Raw genomic sequence first — 18,853 nt, forward strand, 5'->3', positions numbered from 1 at the left:
GTGTCGCGGGCGATTGACGTGGCATTTTGGGGGCGGGATGCGGCAGTTTGGGGGCGGGCCCGGGGGCGTGGTTTCGGCCCGGGGCCGCGCCCTCCGGAACCACCCCCAGGTTGCGTCTCGGCGCGCTAGCGGCCCGCTGGCGTGTGGGGATTTACTTCTCCCTCCGGGAGGCGTAAATCCCCGGACAAAGGTAGGGGGGGGGGGTTTAGATAGGGCCGGGGGGGTGGGTTAGATAGAGGAAGGGAGGGGAAGGTGAGGGGAGGGCGAAAGCGAGTTCCCTCCGAGGCCGCTCCGATTTCGGAGCGGCCTCGGAGGGAACGGAGGCAGGCTGCGCGACTTGGCGCGCGCCGGCTGCACAAAATTGGCAGCCTTGCGCGCGCCGATCCTGGATTTTAGCAGATACGCGCGGCTACGCACGTATCTACTAAAATCCAGCGTACTTTTGTTTGCGACTGGTGCGCCAACAAAAGTACGCGAACGCGCATTTTTTGTAAATCTACCCCAGAAAGCAAACCTCCAAATATACCATCTAAAACACGATTCTCAATGTATATACTAATAGACCATCATACTAGGATTCATCAGTGGAGTGTACCAAAACACTACAAAAACAGTCAGCCTTATATGTAATCATAGGGAGCAGTACTGGATACATTACCTTGACACCGTATCCCCCAATGGTTTGAACAGTGAGGTTGACTGTTTTTCTCTGCTTTGATGTCATGGATGATGTCAGGGTGATGATTGTTGAATGATAGATTGGTTCCTTATAAATGGGCTGGTATTTAGAACCAGTGCTTTGATGTCATTTCCTAATCATGTAACTGCTGTAGTGAGTATTTTGGACATTGGTTGAAACTGTGCTAAGCTCTTTCTACCATTAAATACTTGGTTCTTTCTTTATAGTCTGACTGGGATATAAAACTGCCCTGATGAAGAATGACAGTTCGAAACACAGACCCATGTTGGCGGAGATTTGAAAAGTGCTTCATGATGGCTTTTCATGACGAGTGAAGTTTGAAATTATCTATACAGAATCCTCAAGAGAGAGCATTCACTGTGGAATTTAATCAACCAGATAAGTCATGACATTGTTTTGAATGCTCTTGAAATTACTTCTAATAGTAGGATAGTCTGTACCGAATTCAAACTATGCAATATTCATACAAGTGATTTGTTGACCCTTATAACATCCCGTGGTATCTTTGGGCATCTCTGCTCTTTGTCAAGCCGCAATTGGGATCATCTTTAATCATAGGTCATAGATTCACTTATATGTAAAACACTTTTGTTCATTTTTTTGTTTTGCCAATTTTTCTTGATTTTCATTTAAATAAAATATTCCTTGAGTGAATTAGCTCAAGAATACTTCCCTTTCGGGGATGAACGGAGCACAGTCCATGGAGGGTGCTACCCTTCCAACGAGATCAGAGTGCAGTTCAACGTGCACGTTTTGCGTCCAATGCTGCTTCAGGAACTCCTCTAACTGTGTATTATTTCCGCATTTGCAAGCCAAAGTATCTTCGGTTAAGCTTTAATTTAACATCGCGAACGTATACATTGCATAGTCGACCGCGGGATGTTATGAGGGTCAACAAATCACTTGCAAATGCAGAAATAATACACAGTCAGAGGAGTTCCTGAAGCAGCATTGGACGCGAAACGTGCACGTCGAACTGCACTCTGATCTCGTTGGAAGGGTAGCGCCCTCCATTGACTGTGCTCCGTTCATCCCTGAAAGGGAAGTATTCTTGAGCAAATTCACTCAAGGAATATTTTATTTAAATGAAAATCAAGAAAAATTGGCAAAACAAAAAAATGAACAAAAGTGTTTTACATATAAGTGAATCTATGACCTATGATTAAAGATGATCCCAACTGCGGCTTGACAAAGAGCAGAGATGCCCAAAGAGACCGCGGGATGTTATGAGGGTCAACAAATCATTTGTATGAATATTGCATAGTTTGAATTCGGTACCAACTATTCTACTATTAGAAGTAATTTCAAGAGAAACTGACGTATAATCTATTATCTGTTGTGATCTTCGTTGGTTCGGAAATAAGCTTGGAGTCTTTCTTATAATAAATTGTTTTGAATGCTACACTGTATTTGCAATTGCTTTTTAAGTGCAAAAATAAAATTAAGACGTGGGACAGTTGCATAGACCGATGATTGTATATAAAGCCGACTGTTTTTGTAATGTTTTGGTCCATTCTACTGATGGTCTATTAGTATATACATTGAGAATCATGTTTTAGGTAGTGTATAAGAAAATTATTCCTTACCTGCTAATTTTCGTTCCTGTAGTACCATGGATCAGTCCAGACAGTGGGTTATATCCCCCGACCAGCAGATGGAGTCAGAACAGAGTTTGAGAACGTCAGCATATAGAGTAGTGCACCCTCTGCTGGAGCTCAGTATTACGCATAGCAAAGCCCAAAAGCAAAAAACACAACATTTTGGATCCAGAACCGTTCCCAAAGAGGAACAGAGAATGATATAAGTAAACAAACGGTCAACGGGACCAGCAACAGTCAACTTGTGAGGAGCTGTGAACAGTAACAATAATCAGAGACAAACAGAATGAAAGATACCTGAAGAATCCGAGCAGGACCTAATGAAACCCCTAGTGGCGGGCGTCTGGACTGATCCATGGTACTACAGGAACGAAAATTAGCAGGTAAGGAATAATTTTCTTTTCCCTGTACATACCTGGATCAGTCCAGACAGTGGGATGTACCCAAGCTTCCCTAAACCGGGTGGGGTCCTGAGAGACCTGCTCGGAGAACCTGAGCGCCAAAAGAACCCGTGCACTGAGGCGCCAGGTGTAGTCTGTAATGTCTGGAAAAAGTGTGCAACGACTTCCATGTCGCCGCATGGCAGATTTCCTGGGAGGAAACAGAGCGAGATTCCGCCCAGGACGCCGCTTGGGATCGCGTGGAATGAGCCGAGACGCTGCGAGGCGGCACCCGCCCCGCCGCAATGTAAGCGGATGAGATGGCGTCCTTTATCCAGCGAGCAATAGTCGTCTTGGATGCCTGAGAACCTCTCCTCGGTCCTGACCAGAGGACAAACAAATGATCGGATACCCGGAAGTCATTGGTAACCTCCAGGTAGCGGAGCAGTACACGCTTGACGTCCAGGAGCCGGAGAGACCGGGGTTCCTCTGGAGCAAACGCTGGAAGCTCCACTGTTTGATTGACGTGGAAGGCAGAGACCACCTTTGGTAGGAAGGATGGCACCGTACGAAGGGAAACCCCGGAGTCGGAGAAACGCAGATAAGGGTCTCGGCAGGACAAGGCTTGAAGTTCTGAAATCCGGCGAGCAGAAGAGATGACTACCAGGAAAACCGTCTTGAGGGTCAGGTCCTTGAGGGAGGACCCCCTCAGGGGTTCAAAAGGAGGGCCCGACAGCATTCGCAGCACCAAGTTCAGGCTCCAAGAAGGGAAAGGATCCCTGACCGGTGGCCACAGGTGTTTGGCACCCTTCAGAAAACGTGCGATATCCGGCTGAAGGGGTAGAGAGCAGTCCTTCTGTACCAAGACATTCAAGGCCGCCACCTGAACCCAGAGCGAATTATAGGCGAGACCCTTATCCAGACCATCCTGTAGGAAATGAAGGATCAGCGGGACAGTCGCCTCCATGGTTTGGACTCCGCGGTTGGAACACCATGCTTCGAAGACCTTCCAAACTCGAACATAAGCGACGGAGGTCGAAGGCTTGCGGGAACGAAGCATCGTTGAGATCACTGTCTCCGGGTAGCCTCTGTGGCGGAGACGGCGCTGTTCAAAAGCCAGGCCGCAAGACAGAAGAGTTCTGTCTGCTCGAAAAATACCGGACCCTGGCGCAGAAGATGATGAAGATGGGACAGGCGAAGTGGGCCGTCCACCGTCATCTGAAGTAGATCTGCGAACCATGGCCGACGGGGCCATTCCGGGGCGACGAGAATTACAGTCCCTCGATGATGTTCTAACCTGCGGAGAACCTTGCTGACCAGAGGCCAAGGAAGAAACACATAGAGCAGTTGATCCGACGGCCACGGAAGGGTGAGGGAATCCACCGCCTCCGCACCGCGCTCTCTTCTGCGGCTGAAGAAGCGTGGAGCCTTGGCGTTGAGAAAGGTCGCCATTAGATCGAGGCGTGGAGTCCCCCAACGACGGATGATGAGATGCATTGCCTCGGAGAGAGCCCACTCGCCGGGGTCTAGCTGTTGACGACTCAGGAAGTCTGCCTGAACGTTGTCCACCCCGGCGATGTGAGAGGCCGCTATCCGGACGAGATTGCTCTCCGCCCACTCCATCAGGGGAGTAGACTCGAGGGAGACATGCTTGCTTCTTGTCCCCCCTTGCCGATTGATGTAGGCCACGGTGGTGGCGTTGTCCGAGAGGATCCTCACCTCCCTGTGTCGCACCAGGGCAAGAAATCGCTGGAGAGCGAAACGCACGGCTCTTGTTTCTAGGCGATTGATCGGCCACTTTGCCTCCTCTGGCGTCCAAGTCCCTTGAGTGGCGCTTCTTTCGCAGACGGCGCCCCATCCCACGAGGCTGGCATCTGTGGTCACCACCACCCAATTGGGAACCTCGAGCGAGACTCCCCGAGCCAGATGCGAGGGGACAAGCCACCAATCCAGGCTTTTCCTGGCTAATGGTGGAAGCGGCAGGATCACCTGATACTCCTGGGAGACTGGTTTCCAGCGGGATGGTAGGGACGCCTGCAGTGGACGCAGGTGTGCAAACACCCAGGGTACCATGTCGATGGTGGAGGCCATTACTCCCAGGAGCTGCAGATAATTCCAGGCGGTTGGTTCTTCCAGAGCCGAAAACCGAGACACGTGCTCTCTCAGGGCTTGCGCCTTGTCCTGGCGCAGGAACACCATCCCACGCCGGGTATCGAAGCTCGCCCCTAAGAAATCCAGGTGTTGCGAGGGCATAAGGGAACTCTTTGGAAGGTTCACCACCCAGCCCAGAGAGCATAGGAATTGTACTACTCTGGCCACTGAGGTCTGACCATGTGAGAAGGACTTCGCTTGAATCAGCCAGTCGTCTAGGTACGGATGTACTAGGATACCCTCCTTGCAGAGAGCCGCCGCCACCACTACCATGATCTTTGTGAAGGTCCGAGGTGCGGTTGCCAAACCGAAGGGAAGCGCCTTGAACTGAAAGTGTTGACCGAGAATCTTGAAGCGAAGATACCGCCGGTGAGCCGGCAGGACGGGAATGTGCAAGTACCCTTCCAAGAGGTCCAGTGAAGCGAGGAATTCTCCCTTGTGCACTGCGGCAATCACTGATCGGAGAGTCTCCATGCGGAACCGGGTGATCCTAAGGGCCATGTTTACCTCCTTCAAGACCAGGATGGGGCGAAAGGAACCGTCCTTTTTGGGAACGATGAAGTAAATGGAATAGTGGCCCAAGCCCACCTCGAAGGGGACGGGAACGATGGCCCCTATTTCCTGCAGTCGGTCTAGTGTTTGTTGAACCGCTATCCTCTTGAGATCCGAACCGCAGGGGGAGAAGATGAACCGGTCCCTCGGGGGGCGGACAAATTCCAAGGCGTAACCGTCTCTTATGGTGTCCAGCACCCACTGGTCCGTGGAGATAACTGCCCACTCCTCGTAGAAGTCCATGAGGCGGCCTCCGATCCGGGGAGGTGAGAATTGGGCTCCTTTGGCATCACTGGGATGACTTTGTGGGCGGAATTCCATGCCCTGGACCCTCTCTCGCGGGCCTCCGCCCACGAAAGGAACGAGACCAAGGCTGGGGTCTTGTCTGCTGTGTCCGGGAAGCGGACTGTCGGTAAGACCTATAACGTCGCTGTGCCCTGGCCCTGGTTCTACCGGAAGAAAATGATCTGAAGGAACGCTGTCTATCCTCCGGCAGCCGATGCACCAAATTTTCCCCCAGTGACTTGATGATCTGATCCAGGTCCTCTCCAAATAAGAACTTCCCCCGAAAGGGGAGGGAGCCAAGGCTCGACTTGGAGGAAGCATCCGCTGCCCAGTTGCAAAGCCACAAGAGCCGTCGGGCTGCTACAACCGAAACCATGGACCTCGCCATTACACGAAAGAGATCATACAGGGCGTCCGCCCCGTATGCTATGGCAGATTCCAGCCGGTCCGCCTGGGCGGCCTCTTCGGGGGGCAATTCCTGAGAGGTGAGAAGCTGCTGTACCCAGAGTAAGCTGGCCCTTTGCGCGAGCGAACTGCACATCACGGCCCGCATACCCAGGGCGGAGACTTCGAAGACCCTCTTGAGGAAGGTCTCTAGTTTACGGTCCTGCGTATCCCGCAGGGCCATTCCCCCTGTGACCGGGATGGTTGTCCTCTTGGTCACTGCCGACACCGCTGAGTCCACCTTGGGAACCTTGATAAGATCCAAAAAATCCTCAGGGAGCAGGTATAGCTTTTCCATGGCACGTGTGACTTTCAAGGATGCCTCGGGAGTGTCCCACTCCCTGGTGAGAAGCTGTAGGAAGGACTCATGAATAGGGAAAGCCCTTGCTCTAGGACGGAGGGCGGCAAGTACTGGATCTCCTTTGCGAGACGAGGTGGCGACGGCAGGAGCCACAGGGATCGGCGGATCTGGGGGTGGGTCGAGGTCCAGCTCCTGAATAATGTGGTGGATGAGTTCATCCAGCTCTTCTTTTTGAAAAATCCGTAGGGCTCGAGGGTCGTCCCCCTCCGTATGTCCATCCGGATGCGCCTCCAGGGGTTCCGGGGAGACGTCTCTCACCGGCGAAGCCGCCCCCGTGGTACGCCGGGGTGGCAGAGGAGAGGGACCCGGCAGGGATCCAGGCGTAACGGATGAGGCGGTGAGACCAACAGCAAGTTTAGGAACCTTGGGGGGAGGGGCCCCCAGGGGATTAGGCGCCTGCGCTCCCATAGCCTGCAAATAAGCCATGTGCATTGCCAAAATAAAGTAAGGTGAGAAAAACGGAGAGCTGATTGGAATCCCTGGAGGGGGACCGTCCTGGGAGCCCCGGTCGGGCAAACCTCCCGCCGGGGGCAAAGCCTGTTGAGAGCCAGTGCAACCAATCCTGTCTGCATCTGGGAGCGAGTCCGTCTCACGCTGACCCCCTAAAATGGCTGCCGTTCCCGCCAAAGGCGGCGTCGTGGCCGGCCCGCGCCACCCGGGCTGAGGAGGAGGCAGGTCCGAAATTGCACCGGAGGACTGCAGAGTGCCTTCCCCGTCGGGGAAGCACCGCTCACAAAGCCCCTCCGTCAGAAATTGATTTCCCGGCTTGCCGCAGGCCTCACACCTCGAGGACAGCGCCATGTCAGCACCGGGAAAAAGAAAAGCCTGGGGGGGGGGGGGGGCCAAAGACGAGCTAGTGCCGCGGGGTGGGGGGGGGCCTGGAAATGGCCCTAACAACCCGCCGAAGGGGTCCAGTAAATGCGGGGGAAAATCCCCGTTTTAGTTGAGCACACACCCATGGGCGGAGCTTGCGAACCGCTGGACCCCCAACGACGCGTGGAGCGGCCGGAACCACCGGCATCCACGGGGCACCACCAAAAAGAAGCAAACCTGTGGAGAAAGAAACTCAAAAAACTTCCACTTACCCCAACGGAAGAGGAAAGGAGTACAGAATAGAGAAGGCAAAGCCACAGACACACGCCTCCTCAAAAATTGAAAACTTTTTTTTTTTTTAAACTTTAAGGATCCAAAATGAAGAGAAACATAAGACAGGGAAATACTGTGGAGAAAAAGAAAGAAATAACTAAAAATGAAGAAACCCTGTCAATCTGGGGGAGCTAGTGGATCCCCCCACTCACATCTGCTGGAGTCAGAAGAATACTGAGCTCCAGCAGAGGGTGCACTACTCTATATGCTGACGCTCTCAAACTCTGTTCTGACTCCATCTGCTGGTCGGGGGATATAACCCACTGTCTGGACTGATCCAGGTACGTACAGGGAATTGGAGGTTTGTTTGGTTTCCACGTATACCAAACAGACAAGCCGATACAGTAAGGAGCGGTAGGAAGAGCTGCGTTAGTGCCGGGCGCACCTGCGGTTGCCGCACGCACAGTCCGGCTCACCTACCGCTCGATATTGTATTTAAATAGCTTGCAAATGCAAGCCGCGTCCAAGAAGCGTCCGTGAAGCGTTAGGCCCGCGCAACCTATTTTACTGTATAGAGCGCTATACAGTATCCTGGGTGCGCTGGCCTAACGCCTCACGGACACGCTGGTATCTGTCATTTCAAATGACATTTGAAATGACAGGTACCAGGAAGTGGACAGCTCTCCTACGCTCGGGATTGCTAGTCCTCTCTCCCCTCCTCCCGAAGCAAGGCGCAGGGAGGGGGGGGGAGAGAGGACTGGTGAAACGACATGTAAAGTGTAAAGCAACGAAGCGACTTACTTTTCTTGCAGCCCTCCTCCGGAGACGTACATCGGCGGAGATGGACTGCGGCTCCCCTGCCTCCTGGTGGGCAGCCGGCGGCGAAAGCGGCCCCGCCGGCGAAGATGGATGCCTGCACGGGTGAAAGCAGCCCCTGTGCGTGCAATTTGGCCGCTCAAGACGTGACGTCACATGTCGTGACGCCAAATGTCGTGACGTCACACTTTGAGCGGCCCAATTGCACGCACAGGGGCTGCTTTCGCCCGTGCAGGCATCCATCTTCGCCGGCAGCTGCCTCTGGGAGACAGGGGAGCCGCAATCCGTCTCCGCCGATGTCCATCTCCGGAGGAGGGCTGCAAGAAAAGTAAGTCGCTTCGTTGCTACTTTTTTTTTTTTTTCCGCTTCCCCCCCCCCGCTTTTTTTGCTTTTTTCCACTTTCGTTGCTTCAGGAGGAGGGGAGAGAGGACTGGGGCTGTCCCGGAGACCAGCACCCATGGATGCGGCCAGGGCAGGTGCGCGGGGGCTGGGGGAAAGTTTGCCGCCTACCCTAACCCCTGCCCTCTAACGCAGGGGTAAGGGTAGGCGGTAAGTTAGCAGGTTAAACGCGCGGCAAAACTGCAGGTTAAAAAAGCGATAGTCGGGGCGCGCGTTACTGTATGGGAGGGAATAGCTAATTCGATCGTTTACATTTAATATACATGCCGCGGGCGGAAGTGGTTACCCGGTGATTTAAAGAGGCGGTAAGAATGGGTTAAAGGGGATAGTGTATCGCTGGTTGGACTAACGCGGCCGAAAAGTGAGTAGAAAGCGGGTTAGAAGCAGGGTAACCGCGGCCGCACTTTACTGTATTGACCTGATATTTTGGGACCTTTCTATATTACATTCATATAAAGCACTCATTAGCTTATCAGTCCATACATTGCTTCAATTTAACTTAAAAAGTAACCATATTATCTTCAAACATATTCTAATTGTAAATCATTCAGTTTTCAAACTAATTTTAGTTTGAAAAGATTATGAAACAGAACTAATGATAAATCACACTATTTTGATATGTTAACTCACAATTTGATCTGTAAGAACAATATCATACATTAAACAATGTGATGATCACAATATTGAGATACACATAGATGACAACAGGTCTCTTACAATTCAATCTGTGAAGGGCTTAATCACCTTTATTTACTTAAAATACGGATCACCTTTATTTATTTAAAATATTTGTTGCACGCCCTTTCATATTGCAGGGCAGGGTACAGGAAAACAATCATAATAAGATTATTATAGGTGAGCTGAAAGAAATGAGTCAGCCTTTTTAAACAATTTTGACTCCTTTATAGATCTTAACTTTGCTGGTAAGAAGTTCCAGAGGGTTGGGCCAGCAATCAAAAAGGTATGTATGCAAGTCTCATCTATATGGGTGTACTTATGAGATGGGACATAGAGGAGATCCTGTTTTGAAGGTTGCAGAATCCATGTAATCATGTAAATCTTCAAAGTGCCAATGATTCAAGAAGAGATATTAAGTAGATTACATATGATGGTTGCAAGCTTATATTATATTCAATATGTGACAGGAAGCCAATATAGGGATAACAATACAAGGGTGATGTGAACTTGAATAGGAGTGACAGTAAGAAGATGATCAGCAGAGTTTTGAAGCATCTGTAACAAACATATGGCATAGGCAGGTAGTCCATACCTGAGAAGAGTAGTGATTGAAGAACGGAGCTAAAGTCCGGGGGAATCTAATAGAGGTTTCAGATGATGTAGTAAACAAAGTTTATGAAAAGAGGATTGTGTTACAGCTTTAACATGAGTGTGCATAAAGAGGGATCAATGAGAATTCCCAGATTGTGTACTGTGTGATGGGAATAATGACCATTAAATGAGATTATCTGGAAGGTTTGAAGGAAGAAAATGAAATAGAATTATAAGTTCAGTTTTACTGATATTGAGAGAATGTTTGCTCTGATGAAGCCATTTGTGTATTGAAGAAAGACAGAGGGAAATGAAATGCTCAATGAGTGTCCAGTAGGATTTAGGTGGAAAGAAAAATTGTATGTCATCAGCATACAACTTATAATGTACCCCAAGGCTCACATGTAATTGGCATAAAGGAGTCCGACAGATGTTAAATAACACCTCTGAAAGGGCTGAGCCTTTGGGTACACCAGATGAAAGTGTGAACCAAGTAGAGGAATCAGAACAGACTTGTCAGTTATTGCGTATGATTAGTTAAATAGAAGGAGAACCAGCGGAGAATGTTTCCATAAGAAAGAGTTATTTTTATAAATATAAATAAATAAATAGTGTCAAAAGCCAAAGAGATGTCATGAAAGGTAAGTGTATATTGTATTCCTGAATCAAATCCACGGTGGACAGTGTCAAAAGCAGAAAATTTTCAGTGTTTTGAAATTTACGAATTCCAAACTGGTATTGATCAAGGGTAGTATGAAAATCAAGGAAAAGTGACAGTTGCTGTAATATGTTTTCTGTAATCTTTGATATATAGGAAAGAGAGGAGATGGGACTGTAATTTGAAAGGATAGCTGGGACAACAGACTGTTTTTTTGAGGATGGGAGAACAGAGGCACTTTTTAATGCTGTTGGTAAAATACCAGTAGAGAGGGATGATAAAGTCAGCAAATTCCTCTCTTGTGAATTTTAATAAAGCATTAGAAAAGGGATTCAATGGACTGATAGTAGAATTTAATCCATTAATCATTTGGATGACCTCAAGTTGAGATACCTCATCAATGCTGTCCCATCTCATACCTTCGGAGCAAACGTTATCCATTGGTAAGCTGTAATCATTTGAAAAAGCATTATATGCAATGGCAATTTTATCAACAAAATAAGATGCAAATGTTTCTGCTAGATTCATACCCGAGATAGATGTAGAGGTAGCTGATGAGGTAGAGGGAGGAGAGATGAGTTGTTTTACTGACTTAAACAGCTACCTGGGGTTATGAAAGGATACAGAAATATTGGTGTAAAAGTAAGATTTCTTGGCAGCAGTAATTGTGATCTGATATATGGACAATTAATTGTGATAATTATGCAAGTACAACTGAGACGAGTGGTGATGCGTTTCGGGATTCAGGTACAGGATTTCACAATTATCCTTGAAGCGTCACACACTGTTTTATACTATTTACAGTTGTTAACATCAATGTACTGCAGCGGATATTTTTTAGAGGACATTAGATTTGTCCTCATCAGTTTGATTTTTATTCTTATTGATTTTTTACTTCATTCTGGTCTTTGTAAAATTTAGTATAGTTAACTTTAATTTATTAAGGAGATAATTACTAGATTTAGGGTTTAATGAATTCATTGTATTTTTTCCTACTTCTACTATTTTTGCTTTATAGTTTTATTGTTTTCAGTTTATTTTATTTACTTAATTTAGTTGATACTATCTCCTATTTTATTTCATCTTATTTTATTTATATTTTTTAAAAAAAACTCTTGTTATTTTATATTTTATTGTAAACAGTTTTGGTCAGCTATTCGCTTTTGAAAGACGGTATAGAAATGTTTTTAAATAAATAAATAAAATAAATGCCATCTTCTCTCTGCTCTATGCACAAATCTTTTTTTCTCTTGTGTAAACTATGGTGCTATCATACACATCAGGGCTTTTTCATTTAATATAGAAAAACGTGAATACCACCAAATGTTACATAATTGTTTGGAAGATGACTGAGAAGGGACATCAAGAAAATGAATAAATTTAGCTTTAAAGATATGTCTCTATGAAGCCTCTTTTCAAAGGAGGCAGAAATAGCATGTGGGTGAGCTGAGTTTCATAATGAGAGTTGTAGCATGAGGGAAATCAAAAAGTGGCTGGACTAGAGAACTTTATCCACAGAAACATTTGCATTATAAATTGGAATGAAAACAGAGTTAATATGAGATTGATGGTGTGACCTGCTTTGTGGATGGGACCAGTGATAGCAAATGTTGCTTACCTGATGTAACAGGTGTTCTCACAGGACAGCAGGATGTTAGTCCTCACAAATGGGTGACATCGAGGATGGAACCCAACCACGGAAAAACTTCTGTCAAAGTTTCTGGAACTTTGACTGGCCCCTACTGGGCATGCCCAGCACGGCACCAACCCTGCAGCCAGCAGGGGTCCCCCTTCAGTCTTGTTTCAAAGCTACAGGCAGTGCCGAAAAAATAAAATAAGAAAACGAACCCAACACCGCGGGGCGGCGGGCGGGTTTCGTGAGGACTAACATCCTGCTGTCCTGTGAGAACACCTGTTACATCAGGTAAGCAACATTTGCTTTCTCACAGGACAAGCAGGATGGTTGTCCTCACAAATGGGTGAGTACCGAGCTGAGGATGTCCGGACGTGCACCAAAAATACCCAACGGCGTGCAACAGGCACAACAACTGGGGTGAAATTTGGTAGAGGACATCCGCACTCCACCGGGCAGGCGGAAGGGTGTTGGTACGTCATGTTGGAAAAAGGTTACGCAAGACAGATTGGCCGAAGATGGAGTCCTGTCTTCCAGCTTTGTCCAAACAGTAGTGGGCTGCGAATGTATGGAGAGAACTCCAGGTAGCAGCCCTGCAGATGTCAGGAAGCGGCACCGATCGAAGGTGAGCTACTGAAGTCGCCATGGCCCTCACAGAGTGTGCCTTAACACGGTCTTGAAAGGGAATGCCAGCTTGCTGATAGCAGAAAGAGATGCAGTCCGCCAACCAGGAGGAAAGAGCCTGCTTACCCACAGGCTGCCCTAACTTGTTAGGATGGAAAGAGACGAATAATTGAGTGCTCTTTCTGTGGGTAACTGTACGGTCTAGATAGAAAGCTAGAGCACGTTTACAGTCGAGGGTATGCAGAGTCTGTTCCCCGGAGTTGGAGTGGGGCCTGGGAAAGAAAATAGGTAGTATGATGGATTGATTAATATGAAACTCCGAAACTACCTTAGGTAAGAATTTAGGGTGAGTGCGGAGTACCGCCCGGTCCTGCAGAAGTTTAGTGTAAGACGGGTAGGTAACTAGGGCCTGTAACTCACCAACCCTGCGAGCTGAAGTGATAGCCAAAAGGAAAATCACTTTCCATGTGAGATATTTAAGGTCACAGGAGTGAAGAGGTTCGAAGGGTGGTTTCATAAGGCGACCAAGAACCAGATTAAGGTCCCAAGATGGGGCCGGAGGACGTAAAGGTGGCTTCAAATGGAGCAAGCCTTTGAGAAAGCGTGTTACAAGGGGTTGTACTGAAATAGGGACACCCCCGATACCTTTATGGAAGGCGGCTACCGCACTGACATGCATTCTAATGGAAGAGGTCTTTAGACCAGATTCTGACAAATGCCAAAGATAGTCCAAAAATTTAGGAATTGGACAGGAAAGGGGATCAAGGGACTGAGAAGTGCACCATGATGTGTACCTTTTCCATTTATAGGAGTAAGATTTTCTTGTGGAAGGCTTTCGTGAAGCGATGAGGACACGAGAAACTGAATCCGATAAGTTAAGTGGTTGAAGGACTAACCTTTCAACATCCATGCCGTCAGGGACAAGGCTTGGAGATTGGGATGGAGGAGGCATCCGTCGTTTTGAGTGATCAGATGCGGGTCCTTTCCCAAGGGAATGTGCCTGCGGATGGAGAGATCCTGGAGTATGGGAAACCACACTTGGTGTGGCCAGTGAGGTGCGATCAGGATTATGGTTCCCTTGTCCTGACGTAGCTTCATAAGAGTCTTCGACAGAAGAGGAAGTGGAGGGAATGCATAAAGCAGACCTGTTGACCATGGGAGGGAGAATGCATCCCTGGGCCGAGAGTGCTGAGTCCGAATGAGAGAGCAGTAATTGGCCACTTTGTGGTTCTGAGGGGACGCAAAGAGGTCTATGTGTGGATAACCCCATTGCTGGAAAAGAGAGGTCGCTACCAAGGGATTGAGTGACCACTCGTGTGGTTGGAAGACACGGCTTAGCCGGTCTGCCAAGACATTTTCTACCCCCGGCAAGTAGGTGGCCCTGAGGTACCTCGAACGGGAGAGGGCTTCTGCCCAAATCTGCGCAGTTTCCTGACAGAGAAGGAAGGAGCCTGTGCCTCCCTGCTTGTTGATGTACCACATGGCCACCTGATTGTCCGTCTGAATCAAGATTACGTGATTTGATAGGCAATCTTGAAAAGCCCGGCGAGCGTATCGGATTGCCCGAAGCTCCAGGAAATTTATCTGGTGTTTGGCTTCCTCTAGAGACCAGAATCCTTGAGTTTGTAAATTGTTTACATGGGCTCCCCAGCCGATGTTGGAGGTGTCGGTGGTGAGAATTATTTGAGGATCTGGTGGATGAAAGGGCAAGCCTTGGAGGAGGTTGGATCGATTTGTCCACCAGGCAAGAGACAGACGGAGTGCATGGGTGATGCGAACAACAGTCGACAGAGGCTGTGTGGCTTGTATCCATTGTGATTTCAGAGTCCACTGCATGACTCTCATGGCTTGACGGGCCATTGGAGTCACATAAACTGAAGAGGCCATGTGTCCCAACAGAATGAGGAATTGGCGAGCTGTTGCTGTGGGTTGAGACTGCAATTGGCAAGCTAGGGACACAAGGGTTTGGACACGTTGATGAGGAAGGAAGGCTTTTGCCTGTAAGGTGTCCAAGTCTGCTCCAATGAAGGATAAGGTTTGAGATGGGAGAAAGTAGGATTTCTCGTAATTGACAAGAAATCCCAGCGAAATAAGCGTTTGAATTGTCAGGGAGGACCGAGCGATTTGCTGGGTTGGGGCCCTGATCAACCAGTCGTCCAAGTAGGGGTATACATGGACGCCTTCCTTCCTGAGGAACGCTGCAACCACTACGAGACATTTGGTGAAAACTCGAGGTGCGGATGCCAGACCAAATGGGAGCACTCGGTATTGATAGTGGTTTTGGCCTACTACAAATCGTAGGTATTTGTGATGAGACTGAGTTATCGCTATGTGGGTATAAGCGTCCTTGAGGTCTAGAGAGCAGAGCCAGTCCTCTCTTTGTAGCAGAGGTAGAAGCGAGCCCAGGGTTACCATCTTGAACTTTTCTCTGTGAAGGTACTTGTTGAGGGCCCGCAAGTCCAGGATTGGTCGAAGTCCTCCTGACTTTTTTGGGATCAGAAAGTACCTGGAATAGAACCCCAGTCCTTGTTGGGAAAGAGGAACAGGTTCTATAGCGTTGGACTGGAGGAGAAGAGATACCTCCTGCTCTAGAAGAACAGAGTGGTCGGTAAGTCTCCACGCTTGTAGAGGCGGAGAGTCCGCAGGAAGAGTTAGAAAGTTTAGATGGTAACCCTGTGCAATGATCGCTAGCACCCAATGATCTGTAGTGATATGATGCCATTTTTGTGTAAAGTGGCTTAGTCGACCTCCTACTGGTATGTTTGGAAGAGGGATTAGGCATCTGCTCTCTAAATGAAAGTCAAAACCCCGACGCAGGACCTGGTTGCAGAGCTGGTGTGGGTTTTTGCTTTCGAGGTTGGCGAGGCTGAGGCTTTTGATACGGCCTCGTTGACCTGGACTTGGTGTGTGGGGGATAATACTTCCGTGGACGGAAGAATGACTTTTTAGGTTCCTTCTTAAATGGTTGTTTAGAAGGGAATTCAGAAGAAATCGATGAGAGCTGCTTAAGGGTCTCATGATGATCCTTTAATTCAGCAACTATTTGTTGAATTTGCTCACCAAACAAATTATCCCCTAAACAGGGCAGGTCGGAGAGCCTGTCCTGAACCTCCGGGCGAAGGTCAGAAGACTTAAGCCAAGCCCAGCGCCTTGCCGAGATGGCTGTAGCAGACAGTCTAGTGGAAGCATCGAATATGTCATAAGATGTTCGTATTTCATGCTTTCCAGCTTTAAACCCTTTAAGCACTAGGGTTTGAAGTTGTTGTTGGAATTGTTCTGGTAAGGTATCTGAAAATTCTTGTATCTGCTTAAAAATGACCCTGTTATATTGGGTCATGTATAGCTGATAAGAAGCTATTTTAGAAATAAGCATGGCCCCTTGGTAAACTTTTCTGCCTATACTATCTAGGAACTTACTGTCCTTAGTGGGAGGTATGGATGAGTATGGCTTCATTCTTTTAGCTTTCTTTTGTGCTGACTCCACCACAACAGAGTGGTGGTCTAGCTGAGGTTTTTGAAAGCCAGGTGCTGACTGTACCAGGTATGTAGAGTCAGCTTTTTTATTTACTGGAGCAACAGATCCAGGAGTTTCCCCAATTCTTTTTTAGAAGGTCCAGAAAAACCTGATGAATTGGAATGGAAGTGATGACTTTTGGGGCATCCAAAAATTGGAGTAATTTCATCATTTGGTGCCTGTCATCTTGCTCCGATTGAAGCTGAAAAGGGACCAATTCCGACATTTCCTTCACAAAATTTGTGAAAGAGAGGTCCTCGGGAGGAGAATGCTTTCTGCTTTCAGCGGGAGAGGGTGGTGAAGGTAAATCATCGGTATCCGAGGAAGAATTATCACCCCAGGTGTCATAAGGATCAGGTTGTTGACCTGTAGGACCCCGAGGGGGTTGGATACCTGAAGGACCCGGTTGAGGCTCCGAGAAACCCGAAGAAATCACCGGGGGCATCGAAAATGTCCTTGGAGGCATCAGTGCCGGCATCGAAGGCATCGATGGAGCTGATGTACGTATCGCCCCGGAGGAATGTATCGGTGGCGAGGGACGACATGGCACCGATGGAACTACTCCCGAAGGAGGAATTCGATACGGTGTTTCCGTACCCAATGAATTTGGCATCGGGGAGCGCACCGGTGCTGTCGGTGACCCGGGTATTGCCGGTGGAAGGGCGGTCACAAGCGCTTCCATCCGTGCGAGCAGCGGTGCCAGCGCTGCTGGAATCGGGTCGATGACTGGTTCCACTCTCGGTGGCGGAGTCGGTGCCGAAGGAGTCTGGAACCTTTGCATTGCTTTATCGATGGCCTCCTGGACCAGCCGGTCCAGTTCTTCCCGGAGACCTGGGGTAACAATACCCGGCTCCGAGGAAGAGGGAGGCTGAGGCTGAGCCGGAGGGACCACCGTCACCGGTGGAATCGCGGCTCCCAAACCCCGATGGGGTGAGGGTTGCCTCAATGTCTCAGAAACAGAAGTGGACGGTGCCGCTTCTGATCGAGACTTCTTCGGTGGTGGCTCGGATGGTAGCGAGGTCGAAGACTTCGATTCCTCAATGGTCCGAGACTTGCGATGTCGATGACGATGCTTCTCCCTCCGATCCCCACGATCCTCGGGGGAAGGGACGGGGGTCGATGGCAGACAGTCACCGGGAGGTTGCCGACGATGGAAGGACTTCGACGGTGCCGGTTCCGAGGACGTCGATGCGATGGACGGCATCGGAGTGTGAGCATGGAAAAGGAGTCCCATCTTCTCCATTCTGGCTTTGCGACCTTTTGGTGTCATAAGGGCACATTTGGTGCAAGTCAGGACATCATGTTCACTTTCCAAACATAATACGCAGACTCTGTGAGGGTCTGTGATAGACATGGTGCGCGTACAATCCGGGCACCGACGGAACCCCAATGCCATGGCCAATGACCAAAAATTTAGCTGCGGGATGGTCGACGGTCAGCAGGCCGCGAAGGCAAAACTCAACGGTAGCCGGCGAAAAACGGCAAAAAACTTACCGAAACACCGCGGACTAAATGTAGATAGAGAGGGGACCCCTGTGGGGCGTATTTAACTTCAAAGAAGTTCGAGAAGAATTTCCTGTCAGGAATGTGGTAAGAGCTCCTTCACCGCGTGGCAGCTGCTGCGCGGAAAAAAGAAGACTGAAGGGGGACCCCTGCTGGCTGCAGGGTTGGTGCTGTGCTGGGCATGCCCAGTAGGGGCCAGTCAAAGTTCCAGAAACTTTGACAGAAGTTTTTCCGTGGTTGGGCTCCATCCTCGATGTCACCCATTTGTGAGGACAACCATCCTGCTTGTCCTGTGAGAAAATCTGTTCCCAAGCACAAGTGGATAATGCATTCAGAAAAAGTGCAGCAGCAATAGGGAGAGGCTGGCGATCAATTTGCAAATTAAAATAGCCAAGTATCATAGTTTTTGATAAGTCAATTATGAGAAATTCAATTAGCAGTTAACAGTTGTGAAATAGTATACTGGAGGAGGGGCAGTATGCAGGGCCGGTGCAAGGGGACTAGGTGCCCTAGGCAAGCCTTCTCCCTTGCGCCTCCACCTCCCCCCTCACCATGGTCTCAACTCCTACCTCGTTCCCGATCACGCAAACCGACTGTGTGGTTTTCTGGGTCGCGAGAAGGTTGGGCACTGTTCATGGCCCACCAAATCTCCACTCCTCTTTGCCACCGCTTGCGGCCCCATATGGCTCACACCCAGTGGTGTATCAAGGGTCGCCAATGCATTTGTGTGCCTCTCCAGCATCCCCCCCTTAATCCTTCTTGTACTACTGCTTAAGGTCACAGAAAATCAGTGGCGTCTCTAGACAGAAGAATTGGGGGGGGGGGGGGGGGGGGGGGGAGTCAAAATGACATTTCTTCATCACAGCCACCTCTATAACAT

The 18,853-nt window shown here is 49.0% G+C and overlaps 1 protein-coding gene across 2 annotated transcripts in view; it reads right to left on the reverse strand.

The window, feature by feature from the left end:
• The window catches only part of PRPF40A (pre-mRNA processing factor 40 homolog A), a 391,586-nt gene that overhangs the window by 118,761 nt on the left and 253,972 nt on the right, over nucleotides 1-18,853 (reverse strand). The window lies entirely within an intron of this gene.

This window comes from Rhinatrema bivittatum, chromosome 6 (genome assembly GCF_901001135.1).
Source record: "Rhinatrema bivittatum chromosome 6, aRhiBiv1.1, whole genome shotgun sequence".
NCBI classification, from domain to species: domain Eukaryota; kingdom Metazoa; phylum Chordata; class Amphibia; order Gymnophiona; family Rhinatrematidae; genus Rhinatrema; species Rhinatrema bivittatum.